Consider the following 11,289-nt stretch of genomic DNA (forward strand, 5'->3'; position numbering starts at 1 on the left):
AGAAATGCAAAAAAGCAAAATGGCTGTCTGGGGAGGCCTTACAAATAGCTGTGAAAAGAAGAGAAGCAAAAAGCAAAGGAGCAAAGGAAAGATATAAACATCTGAATGCAGAGTTCCAAAGAATAGCAAGAAGAGGTAAGAAAGCCTTCTTCAGCGATCAATGCAAAGAAATAGAGGAAAACAACAGAATGGGAAAGACTAGGGATCTCTTCAAGAAAATCAGAGATACCAAAGGAACATTTCATGCAAAGATGAGCTCGATAAAGGACAGAAATGGTATGGAACACAAGCAGAAGACATTAAGAAGAGATGGCAAGAATAAACAGAAGAACTGTACAAAAAAGATCTTCATGTCCCAGATAATCACGATGGTGTGATCACTGACCTAGAGCCAGACATCCTGGAATGTGGAGTCAAGTGGGCCTTAGAGTGTATCACTATGAACAAAGCTAGTGGAGGTGATGGAATTTCAGTTGAGCTATTCCAAATCCTGAAAGATGATGCTATGAAAGTGCTGCACTCAATATGCCAGCAAATTTGGAAAATTCAGCAGTGGCCACAGGACTGGAAAAGGTCAGTTTTCATTCCAGTCCCAAAGAAAGGCAATGTCAAAGAATGCTCAAACTACCGCACAATTGCACTCATCTCACACGCTAGTAAAGTAATGCTCAAAATTCTCCAAGCCAGGCTTCAGCAATATGTGAACCGTGAAATTCCTGATGTTCAAGCTAATTTTAGAAAAGGCAGAGGAACCAGAGATCAAATTGCCAACATACACTGGATCATGGAAAAAGCAAGAGAGTTCCAGAAAAACATCTATTTCTGCTTTATTGACTATGCCAAAGCCTTTGACTGTGTGGATCACAATAAACTGTGGAAAATTCTGAAAGAGATGGGAATACCAGACCACCTGATCTGCCTCTTGAGAAATTTGTATGCAGGTCAGCAAGCAACAGTTAGAACTGGACATGGAAAAACAGACTGGTTCCAAATAGGAAAAGGAGTTTGTCAAGGCTGTATATTGTCACCCTGTTTATTTAACTTATATGCAGAGTACATCATGAAAAACGCTGGACTGGAAGAAACACAAGCTGGAATCAAGATTGCCGGGAGAAATATCAATAACCTCAGATATGCAGATGACACCACCCTTATGGCAGAAAGTGAAGCGGAACTCAAAAGCCTCTTGATGACAGTGAAAGTGGAGAGTGAAAAAGTTGGCTTAAAGCTCAACATTCAGAAAACAAAGATCATGGCATCTAGTCCCACCACTTCATGGGAAATAGATGGGGAAACAGTGTTAGACTTTATTTTTCTGGGCTCCAAAATCACTACAGATGGTGACTGCAGTCATGAAATTAAAAGACGCTTACTCTTCGGAAGGAAAGTTATGACCAACTTAGATAGCATATTCAAAAGCAGAGACATTACTTTGCCAACAAAGGTTCGTCTAGTCAAGGCTATGGTTTTTCCTGTGGTCATGTATGGATGTGAGAGTTGGATTGTGAAGAAAGCTGAGCGCCGAAGAACTGATGCTTTTGAAGTGTGGTGTTGGAGAAGACTCTTGAGAGTCCCTTGGACTGCAAGGAGATCCAGCCAGTCCATTCTAAAGGAGATCAGTCCTGGGATTTCTTTGGAAGGAGTGATGCTAAAGCTGAAACTCCAGTACTTTGGCCACCTCATGCGAAGAGTTGACTCATTGGAAAAGACTCTGATGCTGGGAGGGATTGGGGGCAGGAGGAGAAGGGGACAACAGAGGATGAGATGGCTGGATGGCATCACTGACTCGATGGACGTGAGTCTCATTGAACTCCGGGAGTTGGTGATGGACAGGGAGGCCTGGCGTGCTGCGATTCACGGGGTCGCAAAGAGTTGGACACGACTGAGCAACTGATCTGATACATATAACCCCTCCCTTTTGAACCTCCCTCCCATCTCCCTCCCCATCCCACCCCTCTAGGGTGATACAGAGTCCCTGTTTGAATTTCTTGAGACATGCAGCAAATTTTTAATATTTATTTATTTACTTATTTTTGGCTATGTTGGGTCTTTGTTGCTGTGGCAGGCTTTCTCCAGCTATGATGAGCAGGGGCTACTCTTTGTCAAGGTGCATGAGCATCTCGTTGCAGTGGCTTCTCTTGTTTTGTAGCATGGGCTCTAGGATGTGTGGGCTTTAGTAGTTGAGGCCTGTGGGCTCAGTATTTAGGGAACCAGGCTCTAGAGCATAGGCTCAGTAGTTGGCAGTATACAGGTTCAGCTGCTCCATGGCATATGGGATCCTCCCAGAACAGGGATCAAACCTGTGTTTCCTGCATTGGAAAGCAGGTTCTTTACTACTGAGCTACCACGGAAGCCCCCTGATTTTCATATCTAACTCTGACAAATCATACTTATCTTTTTCAACACACACAGAGACCAAAGTTTGATGGGGTATATTTTAAACTCTGAGTTTATCAAACATAGTCAAAGTTAAATATTCAAGATTCTGAAAAAAATCACTTTGCTGGCTAAATGAATGTGACATGGAAGTGCTAAAGCTTCTCCAGATTTTTGGAAAGACTGGTCAATTCATTAGTTTTGAGATAGGTGGGAAGGGGTTCTTTAATCCTTCCCAAATAAGCAAAGAGACTACGGCTATAAGATAGTCAGGATCTCTTTCCCAACTTCATAGGTTATCATAAAGGTGAACTCAAAATTATTTTAATTCTTCAATTCTTTCAAAGAGAAGTATGCTATTAAACAAAGTTACTATAATTAGACCCATTACCAAAATATCTTCTGAACAAAGTCTATCCCTTAGGAACTTGATGACCTCCTCCAAATAAGCTGAGTGAATTCCTATGATGCCAAAGCGACTTGGCCGATTTTCTAACACTGGCAGGACTTCCTTCTCTCTGATGAAAAGGAGCAACATCATAGACACAGGGCAAAACCTGCTTGTTCTCTTAAGGTCTCACTCAGCCCATAACTAAACTCTGATGCTATCATTTAGCTCTCTTTCCAATAAGGCCCGGGTTTTTATACGTGGGCTGCTTCTGTCTCGCTTTTTGGACCCCATGAACCAACAGCGACAGCCTGGCTTCATGTCTTTGTCCAACATGGGTTTGATTGCTCTGCACTAGGTGTTCTCCTCTACGCGGCAGTCAACACCCTCTGTCCCTCCCACGGCCTCGCCACCTTCTCTTTCTTTATTAGAGATGGTGCCCTAGGCTTTGAGGACATCAAAATTACATATGTATGTACAAAATATATGTAAACACAAATATGTATAATCTCTTAAAGGTCTAGAGGTAACAGATGAATACATTACAATACTGTTTCAGAACAATTTTTCATCATTTGTGATATGAGAAAAGCATGTTTAATCTGTACGAAGCTCAAATTCCATAATATTTTTGTAGTTATATAGTTTTAAGGGAAATGATCATCTGCCTCCCCCCAAAAAAAGTTTCAAAGAAAATTCTAGAAGTTTGTCTTCAAGCTTCTTTTTCTGTGGAACTTTTTTGGAGGCATAAAAGTGATGGACAGGAAGGCATTCCAAGTCTTTGAACTTTTCAAAACTATGTTAGAGGAAACTGAAGAAGCTCCCAATTTTGTACCAACAGGTGGAAAGCAGACCAACACACTCAAATTATATAATGAACAATCTAAGGGAATCAGTACTGATTTATGTGAACAGACTAGAACTATTGTAAGGAGTAAACTGCATGACCCAATTCATATCCCACCTTTTTTTTTTTTTTGGAACGTCAAAAAAAATTTTGGCCACATCCTGCAGCACATGGGATCTCAGTTTCCCCAACAAGGGATTGAATCCACACCCACTACATTAGAAGATGGAGTCTTAATCACTGGGGCACCAGGAAAGTCCCCATACCCTACCTTTTTCATGAGGTTTTGCTCTATGTAGACTACAGAAAGGAAGTACTTCCAGGTAAATGGATCTGAGTGAATTATCGTTCATCTCAGAGTAATTTTCCACCTAAAATATCTTCCACCTATAAAGCATCTATTCTCTTAGTTAATCGGAGAAGGCAATGGCACCCCACTCCAGTACTCTTGCCTGGAAAATCCCATGGACAGAGGAGCCTGGTAGGCTGCAGCCCATGGGGTCGCAAAGAGTCAGACATGACTGAGCAACTTCACTTTCACTTTTCACTTTCTTGCACTGGAGAAGGAAATGGCAACCCACTCCAGTGTTCTTGCCTGGAGAATCCCAGGGACAGGGGAGCCTGGTTGGCTGATGTCTATGCGGTCGCACAGAGCCAGACACGACTGAAGTGACTTAGTAGCAGCAGCAGCAGCTCTTAGTTAATCAGTCCAGAAAGCTCAGAGCCCTCGACTTGCTTGCCCTCTTCCTAACTTCAGTGTCTAACAATCACCCTCCTTCTTCATCACTGTACCCCCCTCAAGATCAGGCTTTTACCCTTCACACAATCTATTGCAAACAGCTTTCAGACTGCTCTTCCCATTTCATCTTCCACAATATGCCAGAAAAATCCTCTTAAAACACAGCCACAAGCATGTCTTTCTCCTCATCAAAAGTTGCAATGAAATCCCACTACCCACCACATTAATTGTAAACTCCTTTCCTTGGCATTTAGTCCTCCAACACATGGTTCCATATCAGCTTTCCATTCCCTTTCTCCCTTACAACTGCTCCATAATCAGCCACAGAGGGATTCTTACTATTACCTGCATGTCCCCAGAACCTGGACACTTGTACAGTTTTTGCTTATGAGTTTTCATCAGCATTGCATCCTCTGTCTGTGATAAGCTGTAGAAATCACACTCACTCCTCAAACGTCATCTTTTCTGAATACAGTTTCTGATCTTACCCAAATAGATGTGACCATGTCTCCATATAAACCCTTCAGCATTTTATTCATACCTCCATCAGAGCACTCACTGAGCACACTCTGCTATGTATTAATAATATAGCTCTTTCATGTGGTTCCTGACTTTTTCTCAAGGCTATGAGCTCCCCAGAGGCATGAAAAGTTTCTTAACTTACTGAATATATTAAGAAACATTGCAAGCAGTGAAAAAAACAAGTACCTATGTCTGATGAATGGAATATAAGGAAAGATGTGAGGGTAGGGGGAAATGAGCTGTATTCATGGAACAGAGAGGAGCTTAGGGTCTCATTGAAATTACTGTCTGGTGGGGAGCAGTGGCAGGTAAGGATGAATGGGCATACTTAGCCTGGCTTTCAAAGGCCACTGTCAAACGATGAGCCTCAACCTCCTCTGAAGAAAAAAAAAATGTTGCTTTCATTATATTTATTACAAACTGTAATTGTTTGATTTGTTCCTTAAGTATTGTCTCTCTGTACGACACACATGCATACATGGATCCAGCTCTACGTCGAAGAGCACATGGATTATACCTGCCTTGTCCACATTCTCCACTGTCTAGTAGGATGCCTGGAACATGGTAAACATTCGACACATGTGTTCTGAGTGTGTTAATGAAAGCTCTGGATCATAATACCCTGGAAAGATGAGAGGAGGTCATGTGTAAAAAGACCAGCACTAGTATTAGCCTTCTGTTTCTCCCTTTTCTTTCTCCCTCCCTCCCACCCTTCCTTCCTTCCTCTTCTCTCCCGCTTCCTCCTTTCCTCTATGAACTACTCATGCATTCATTCATACATTCAATAAATGTGCCAGGCTTCTCTGTAGGCACTGGAGATAAGATAGTGAACAAAAGAGAGAAAAGTCTCTACTGTCATGGAGTTTACCTTCTAACAAGGGAATGAATCATTCACTTTGCAGCTTTAGGGAGTCTTAAGCATGCAGTTATTAAGAAAAAGAGGTTTTGGTTCAAAGTCAGACACATTGGTGGGATTAAGCAGAGCCTGGAAGAAGGGAAGCCAATTGCCGTATGGCAGGGATGAGATATATGATGGCTTGGACATGAGTCACAGTGATGTAAGAGAGGAGAGGGTGCAGAAAGCAGTGGACAGGACACCCATGGGATCTGAGCCATCCAAGGGTAAGGGAGTGGGATGGATGAAAGTTTCCAGTCTTGTTAGCTCGCTGTGTTGCCATATAGAGAGGGAAGTTCGAAGGGGAAGCTGTAGTAGTTCATGGGGTTTAGAGTGTGGGATGAGTTAAGTCTAACTTTGAAAATGATGTCTTTGAAGAGACAGAAAGAAATCTAGGTGAAAATATTTCACTCTCGAAGTAACAATTTAGAGCCAAGTGAAAACCAAACTCCCTTCTTATGTATTATGAACCACTGTTTCATCATTTGAATAATGTAAAACATGATATTCTAAGGATCTGTCAAATTCCTTTAGGAAGCTGCTCCTTCACAACATAACCTGGTAGTTATCCTATTCCTACAGCTCCTGAAACACAGTACGCCCCTAAATAATTTTTGTGAATTAAATTAGTTAATAGCAAGCAAAATGTCATCAAGCCAATGAGAAAAGTGCACTTGGAGTCAGAAAGAGCTCAATTCAAATGCTTGCCCCTAAAACGGGTATGCTGCTGCTTCTAAGTCACGTCTGACTCTGTGCGACCCCATAGACGGCAGCCCACCAGGCTCCCCGTCCCTGGGATTCTCCAGGCAAGAACACTGGAGTGGGTTGCCATTTCCTTCTCCAATGCATGAAAGTGAAAAGTGAAAGTGAAGTTGCTCAGTCCTGTCCAACTCTTAGGGACCCCATGGACTGCAGCCCACCAGGCTCCTCAGTCCATGGGATTTTCCAGGCAAGAGTACTGGAGTGGGGTGCCATTGCCTTCTCTGGTATAGGCAATCTTATTTACAAAGCAGAAATAGACACACAGATGTAGAGAACAAATGTATGGCTACCAAGGGGGTAAAGAAGGTGGGAAGAAAGGGTAATTGGGAATGACACATATACACTATCAACCCTATACATAAAACAGATAACTAATGGGGACCTACTGTATAGCACAGGAACTCTATTCAGTATTTGGTGATGACCTAAATGGGAAGGAATTCCAAAAAAGAGGGGGTATGTGTATATGTATAGTTGATACAAAGTTCATATGGTCAAAGCTATGGTTTTTCCAGTAGTCATGTACAGATGTGAGAGTTGGACCATAAAGAAGCCTGAGCACCAAAGAATTGATGCTTTAAAAGTGTGGTGCTGGAGAAAACTTTTGAAGGTACCTTGGATGGCAAGGAGATCAAATCAATCAATCCTAAAGGAAATCAACCCTGAATATTCATCGGATGGACTGTTGCTGAAGGTGAAGCTCCAGTACTTTGGTCACCTGATGCAAGGAGCTGACTCATTGGAAAAGACCCTGATGCTTAGAGAGATTGGAGGCAAAAGGAGAAGGGGTCGCCAGAGCATGAGATGGTTAGATAGCATCGCTGACTCAATGGACATGAATTTGAGCAAACTCCAGGAGATAGTGGAGGACAGAGGAGCCTGGCTGTGCTACAGTCCATGGGGTGGCAAAGATTTGGACACAACTTAGTGACTGAACAACAACAGCTGATTCACTTTGCTGTACAGTAGAAACTATCACAACGTTTAAAGTGACTATACTCCAATAAAAATTAAAAGAAAATGCTTGCCCCTTTCCTGCCTCCACTGCTAGTTATATCACCATGGGCAGATTTTTGGCTTGCTTCTTAGTTGCCTAGTCTTTAAAATGGACCATCTACTATATCCTGCAGTATGCTAGAAGAGCATTCAGTTAAATTAAACGAATTCAAGTTTCCTGTCATCCCATAGACACAAAAACTAAAGCACTAACATTACTGAGTATTATTATTATCTTTAATACCACACCCTTTAGATTTTGCCATGGTTTCACCCTGTCACATTAGACATCTTCTCATTGCTGACATTCCGTCCAGGCGCTCCAGCTAGAAGCTGGTCTCTTTTGGCACGACCTCCTGCCACCCAGCTCTCCTAAAGCCTCCACAGGCCACTAAGCTCCTCTCCACATGGCTGGCTGGTCTGTCAGCTCAAATTGCCCAATTCAACTGACATCACCACAGCTTGCAAATTCCAAAATCACTGTTGAGTACTTTAGATTTGGTCATGTTTATGCCTGGCCTACAAACTGGTCCACTGTGTCCTTATTTACAGACAACTTGCAGCATGCAGTGTTTGAAGATGCTTCAGAGTCCAGCATTCAAAAATACTCTGGAGATAGATTTTCACAGCAATCAAAAAATAAATATGAAAACCAAGAAAGTGATATCTGTGCACTGTTTACTTCCAAAAGGTACTAAGAACACAGGGGTGCAGATAGAGCAGGATTAGTTACCATGTTCAAGGATATTAGTTCAGAAAGATAGATTCCTTCCATGGATGACCATCCTCCCTTGGTTGAGGCACTATCCTGGGTGGTATATAATTTACCTCAGAATGAAATAAAATTTTTCCAAAGTCTCATGCATTCTGCATGAATTGAGTAGAAGTGTTTCAGTAACCTTCAGTTTTCTACACTCTACAGTCCACCCCAAGCTATGGCAATTTCTAATGAGAAGGACATATTGGATCCTGTATATCTGTGTGTGTGTGTGTGTACACGTGCTGTATGGCAAGTACTATGGATTGAGTGTTTTTGGCCCCTACAATTTATATATTGTAGTCCTAATCTCCAGTGTGTGGATATTTGGAGGTGGGGCCTTAGGAAGGTAATTAGGTTTAGATGAGGTCACAAGGGTGGGGCCCCGAAGGTGGGATTAGTGTCCTTTATAAGAAAGGAAGAGACCACAACCTGCACTCTTTCTGCCAAGGGAGGACAAAACAAGGAGGTCATCTGCAAACCAGCAAGCAGACTCTCATCACACACCAAATTGGCTGGCACCTTGATCTTGGACTTTCTGCTTCCAGAGCTGGAAGCAATAAATGTTTGTTGCTTAAGTCGCCCAGTCTACTCAAGACAGCAAGTGAACATATCACAATCCTGAGAATACAGATAGGGGACAGGTTAGAAAGGAGAAGGGATGCCCCTGAGATGATGAGGAGGGCCAGCGGCCACCCCAGAGGAAGCCACCATAGGCCTGAGGAATTTGCTGTGGTCACCAACAGGGCACCCTGCCACACCGCACCAGGGCCTTGCCCTCATTTTCCGTAGTGAGTCAGACAGCAAGCGTCCTCTGACAGCACCAGCGCATTGCCCTGGGATCAGCATTTTAGGAGGGAGTAAGATTCACCCTCCCTTCCCCCAGAGGGAGATGGCTTTTTTCTCATCCTAAGGTTCCATGCAAACTCACAATGGTGACATTTGTTGAGCAGTGGCTTGAATAAAGGGCTCTCAGAGAGTAAGAGGGTAACACAGAGCCTGCGCGGGTCTGTCAGGGCGCCATGCCCCAGGAATGCCCAGGAAGGACCCGCAGCCTTCCAGAGAAGGAGAGAGTTAAGGATGTCCTCAACAGGGGAGCGGTACCACCAGGGCTTCTGCTGCTCAATCTTGTCAGCTCGATTTGACAGAACTGAAATGTGGTAAACAAAATATTGCCTAAAAGAGGCTTGTACAGAAATAAACCCTTCATTTGGTTCCAAACTATTTTTCTTAAATGCCAGGTAACCTTCAGTACTCCCCTTTCAAAACAAATAAACAAACAAAAATCAGAGAAAAGGATTTACCTCTTCCTACCCTACCCCCCCATTCACTACAGAATCAAGATGCTTTTAACAGTGGTTTGGGGGTTAATCCTTTCAATACTCCTTCAGTCTTGTAAATATAAACAAACAAAAAACCTCTGAATTTTAAATTGCTGTAGGTATCACTAAAAGACTGTCTTGGATTTTCTTTGTCTCTCTTTGCGGGTAACCATTATGTTCTTCGTGCTACGAACATTGCAACAAAAACCTAGTTGAGGGATTTATCTAGAAAGATTTTGGTGTTAGGAGTCTGAGCACTCCCTTGGCACCCTACACCAAATCATTTTGCCCGGTACTCAATTTTGTTTCTCTTACTTTAAGTCCAACTGCAGGAATTCTTCTGGAAAATCGACCAACGGACCAGTGACTTTTCCCCGACAAGACACCAGAATCCTGCAGGGTGCATCATCACTAAACAAAAAATGAACACATAAATCCAGTTCCTGCAAACATTCTATCATCTGAGGCTAACTAACTGCCTTTCTAACTAATCATCTAATCAACTAACTGCCTTTCATTCATCAAATTAAACATTTAAAGAATCACCTAATTCATTCTTATAATTAATGCAGGTTTATACCTTGAATGACTTCCGCAACAGCAGAAAAACCAGAGATCAATTTGATTGTGCAGCTGCGGACGCAGAGCTTCCTCCTTCACCCCAAACTTCCAGATCCTGTTAAAAGCCGGGTGTGGTTTTATGGGGGGAGGGGGAGAGCCGAGAGGAGACCAGAGAGAAGAGTGAGGGGGAACTTGGCAAGAAGAACTTCCCCGGAGTGCATTTGTGATGCCCAAGACCCGCGTTCGGCGCTTACAGTATGTGTGCAGAAGTTTCTTTCTACAGAGAAGCCTGCACATCGGAGCAAAATCTGGCTTTGGCGAGTTCTTAAGAACTCAGGGGCGCGCTAGTCTTCACGCAGGCGAACTGCTCACGAGAAAGCTGAGGCCCAGCTCGAAGTTGTGTAAAACTTCGAACAAACAGTGCGCGCGGGCCCGGGGAGGCTGGAGTCAATCTCGTCTAACGGTTTCCCTGTACCGCTACGAGCCCTCGGCGGGACAGCCGGGTGCAGTGACTCAGAGACCCCACCCTTCTCCCCCGGGCCTTCCTCAGCCGCCGCCTCGGAGCGCGCACCGTCCAAAGGGGACCCAGCCCGTTAGGTCCCTGAACAGTAATTCCCAAGACAAGAGGACTAAGAGAGACGGGGTCCGCATCGGATCCCCTTTCGAAGCAGGCTGTGCACACACTCCTGTGCGGGGCCCGAGCCCTGAGTCCAGAGCTGTGCGCGCCCCCACCTCGCGCTCCAGTCTCAGGCCCTCTTTGTTTCTTTCTCCACGCCTCCAGTTCTGCGGGATCCTGCACTCCCCCTCCTCCTGCTCCTTGGCCCGCGGGGCTCGGCACTCACTCTCTCCCAGTTAAGTGCAACCGAGTTGCGGCGCGCCCCTCCCACCCGCGCGCCTCCTCCTACATCTCTTTGGCGCGGAGCCCGGGACCCCTCTGGTCCAGTCCTGGCGGGTTCCCCCTCCACCACTGCGCGACCCCTCCTTTATCAGCACCCAGAGGTGAGCAGAGCTCGGGCCACCATCAGGAAAGCCCCTGAAAGTCCCAGCCCAGCTAAGAAGTAACGGGACTGTGCTCAGTCCCCGTTGGGGAAGATGGGGGAGGAGGACGGCTCCGGGGCGCCCCC

At 44.4% G+C, this 11,289-nt stretch overlaps 1 protein-coding gene across 3 annotated transcripts in view; it reads right to left on the minus strand.

Moving 5' to 3' along the window:
* The window catches only part of TRDMT1 (tRNA aspartic acid methyltransferase 1), a 104,852-nt gene that overhangs the window by 93,460 nt on the left and 103 nt on the right, over positions 1-11,289 (minus strand). Inside the window, exons 1-3 of one of the 3 annotated variants that reach the window (XM_061436143.1) lie at positions 11,071-11,271; positions 10,185-10,280; positions 9,920-10,015 (exon numbers count right to left, since the gene is read on the minus strand). The exons of 1 other annotated variant lie outside the window; for it this stretch is intronic. The gene's annotated coding sequence lies outside the window, so the exon portion shown is untranslated. Of the gene's footprint in view, positions 1-9,919; positions 10,016-10,184; positions 10,281-11,070; positions 11,272-11,289 lie in introns of those variants that run through there. One more of the 3 variants, XM_061436141.1, reaches the window with a different exon arrangement.

Source organism: Bos javanicus, chromosome 13 (assembly GCF_032452875.1).
Source record: "Bos javanicus breed banteng chromosome 13, ARS-OSU_banteng_1.0, whole genome shotgun sequence".
NCBI classification, from domain to species: Eukaryota; Metazoa; Chordata; class Mammalia; order Artiodactyla; family Bovidae; genus Bos; species Bos javanicus.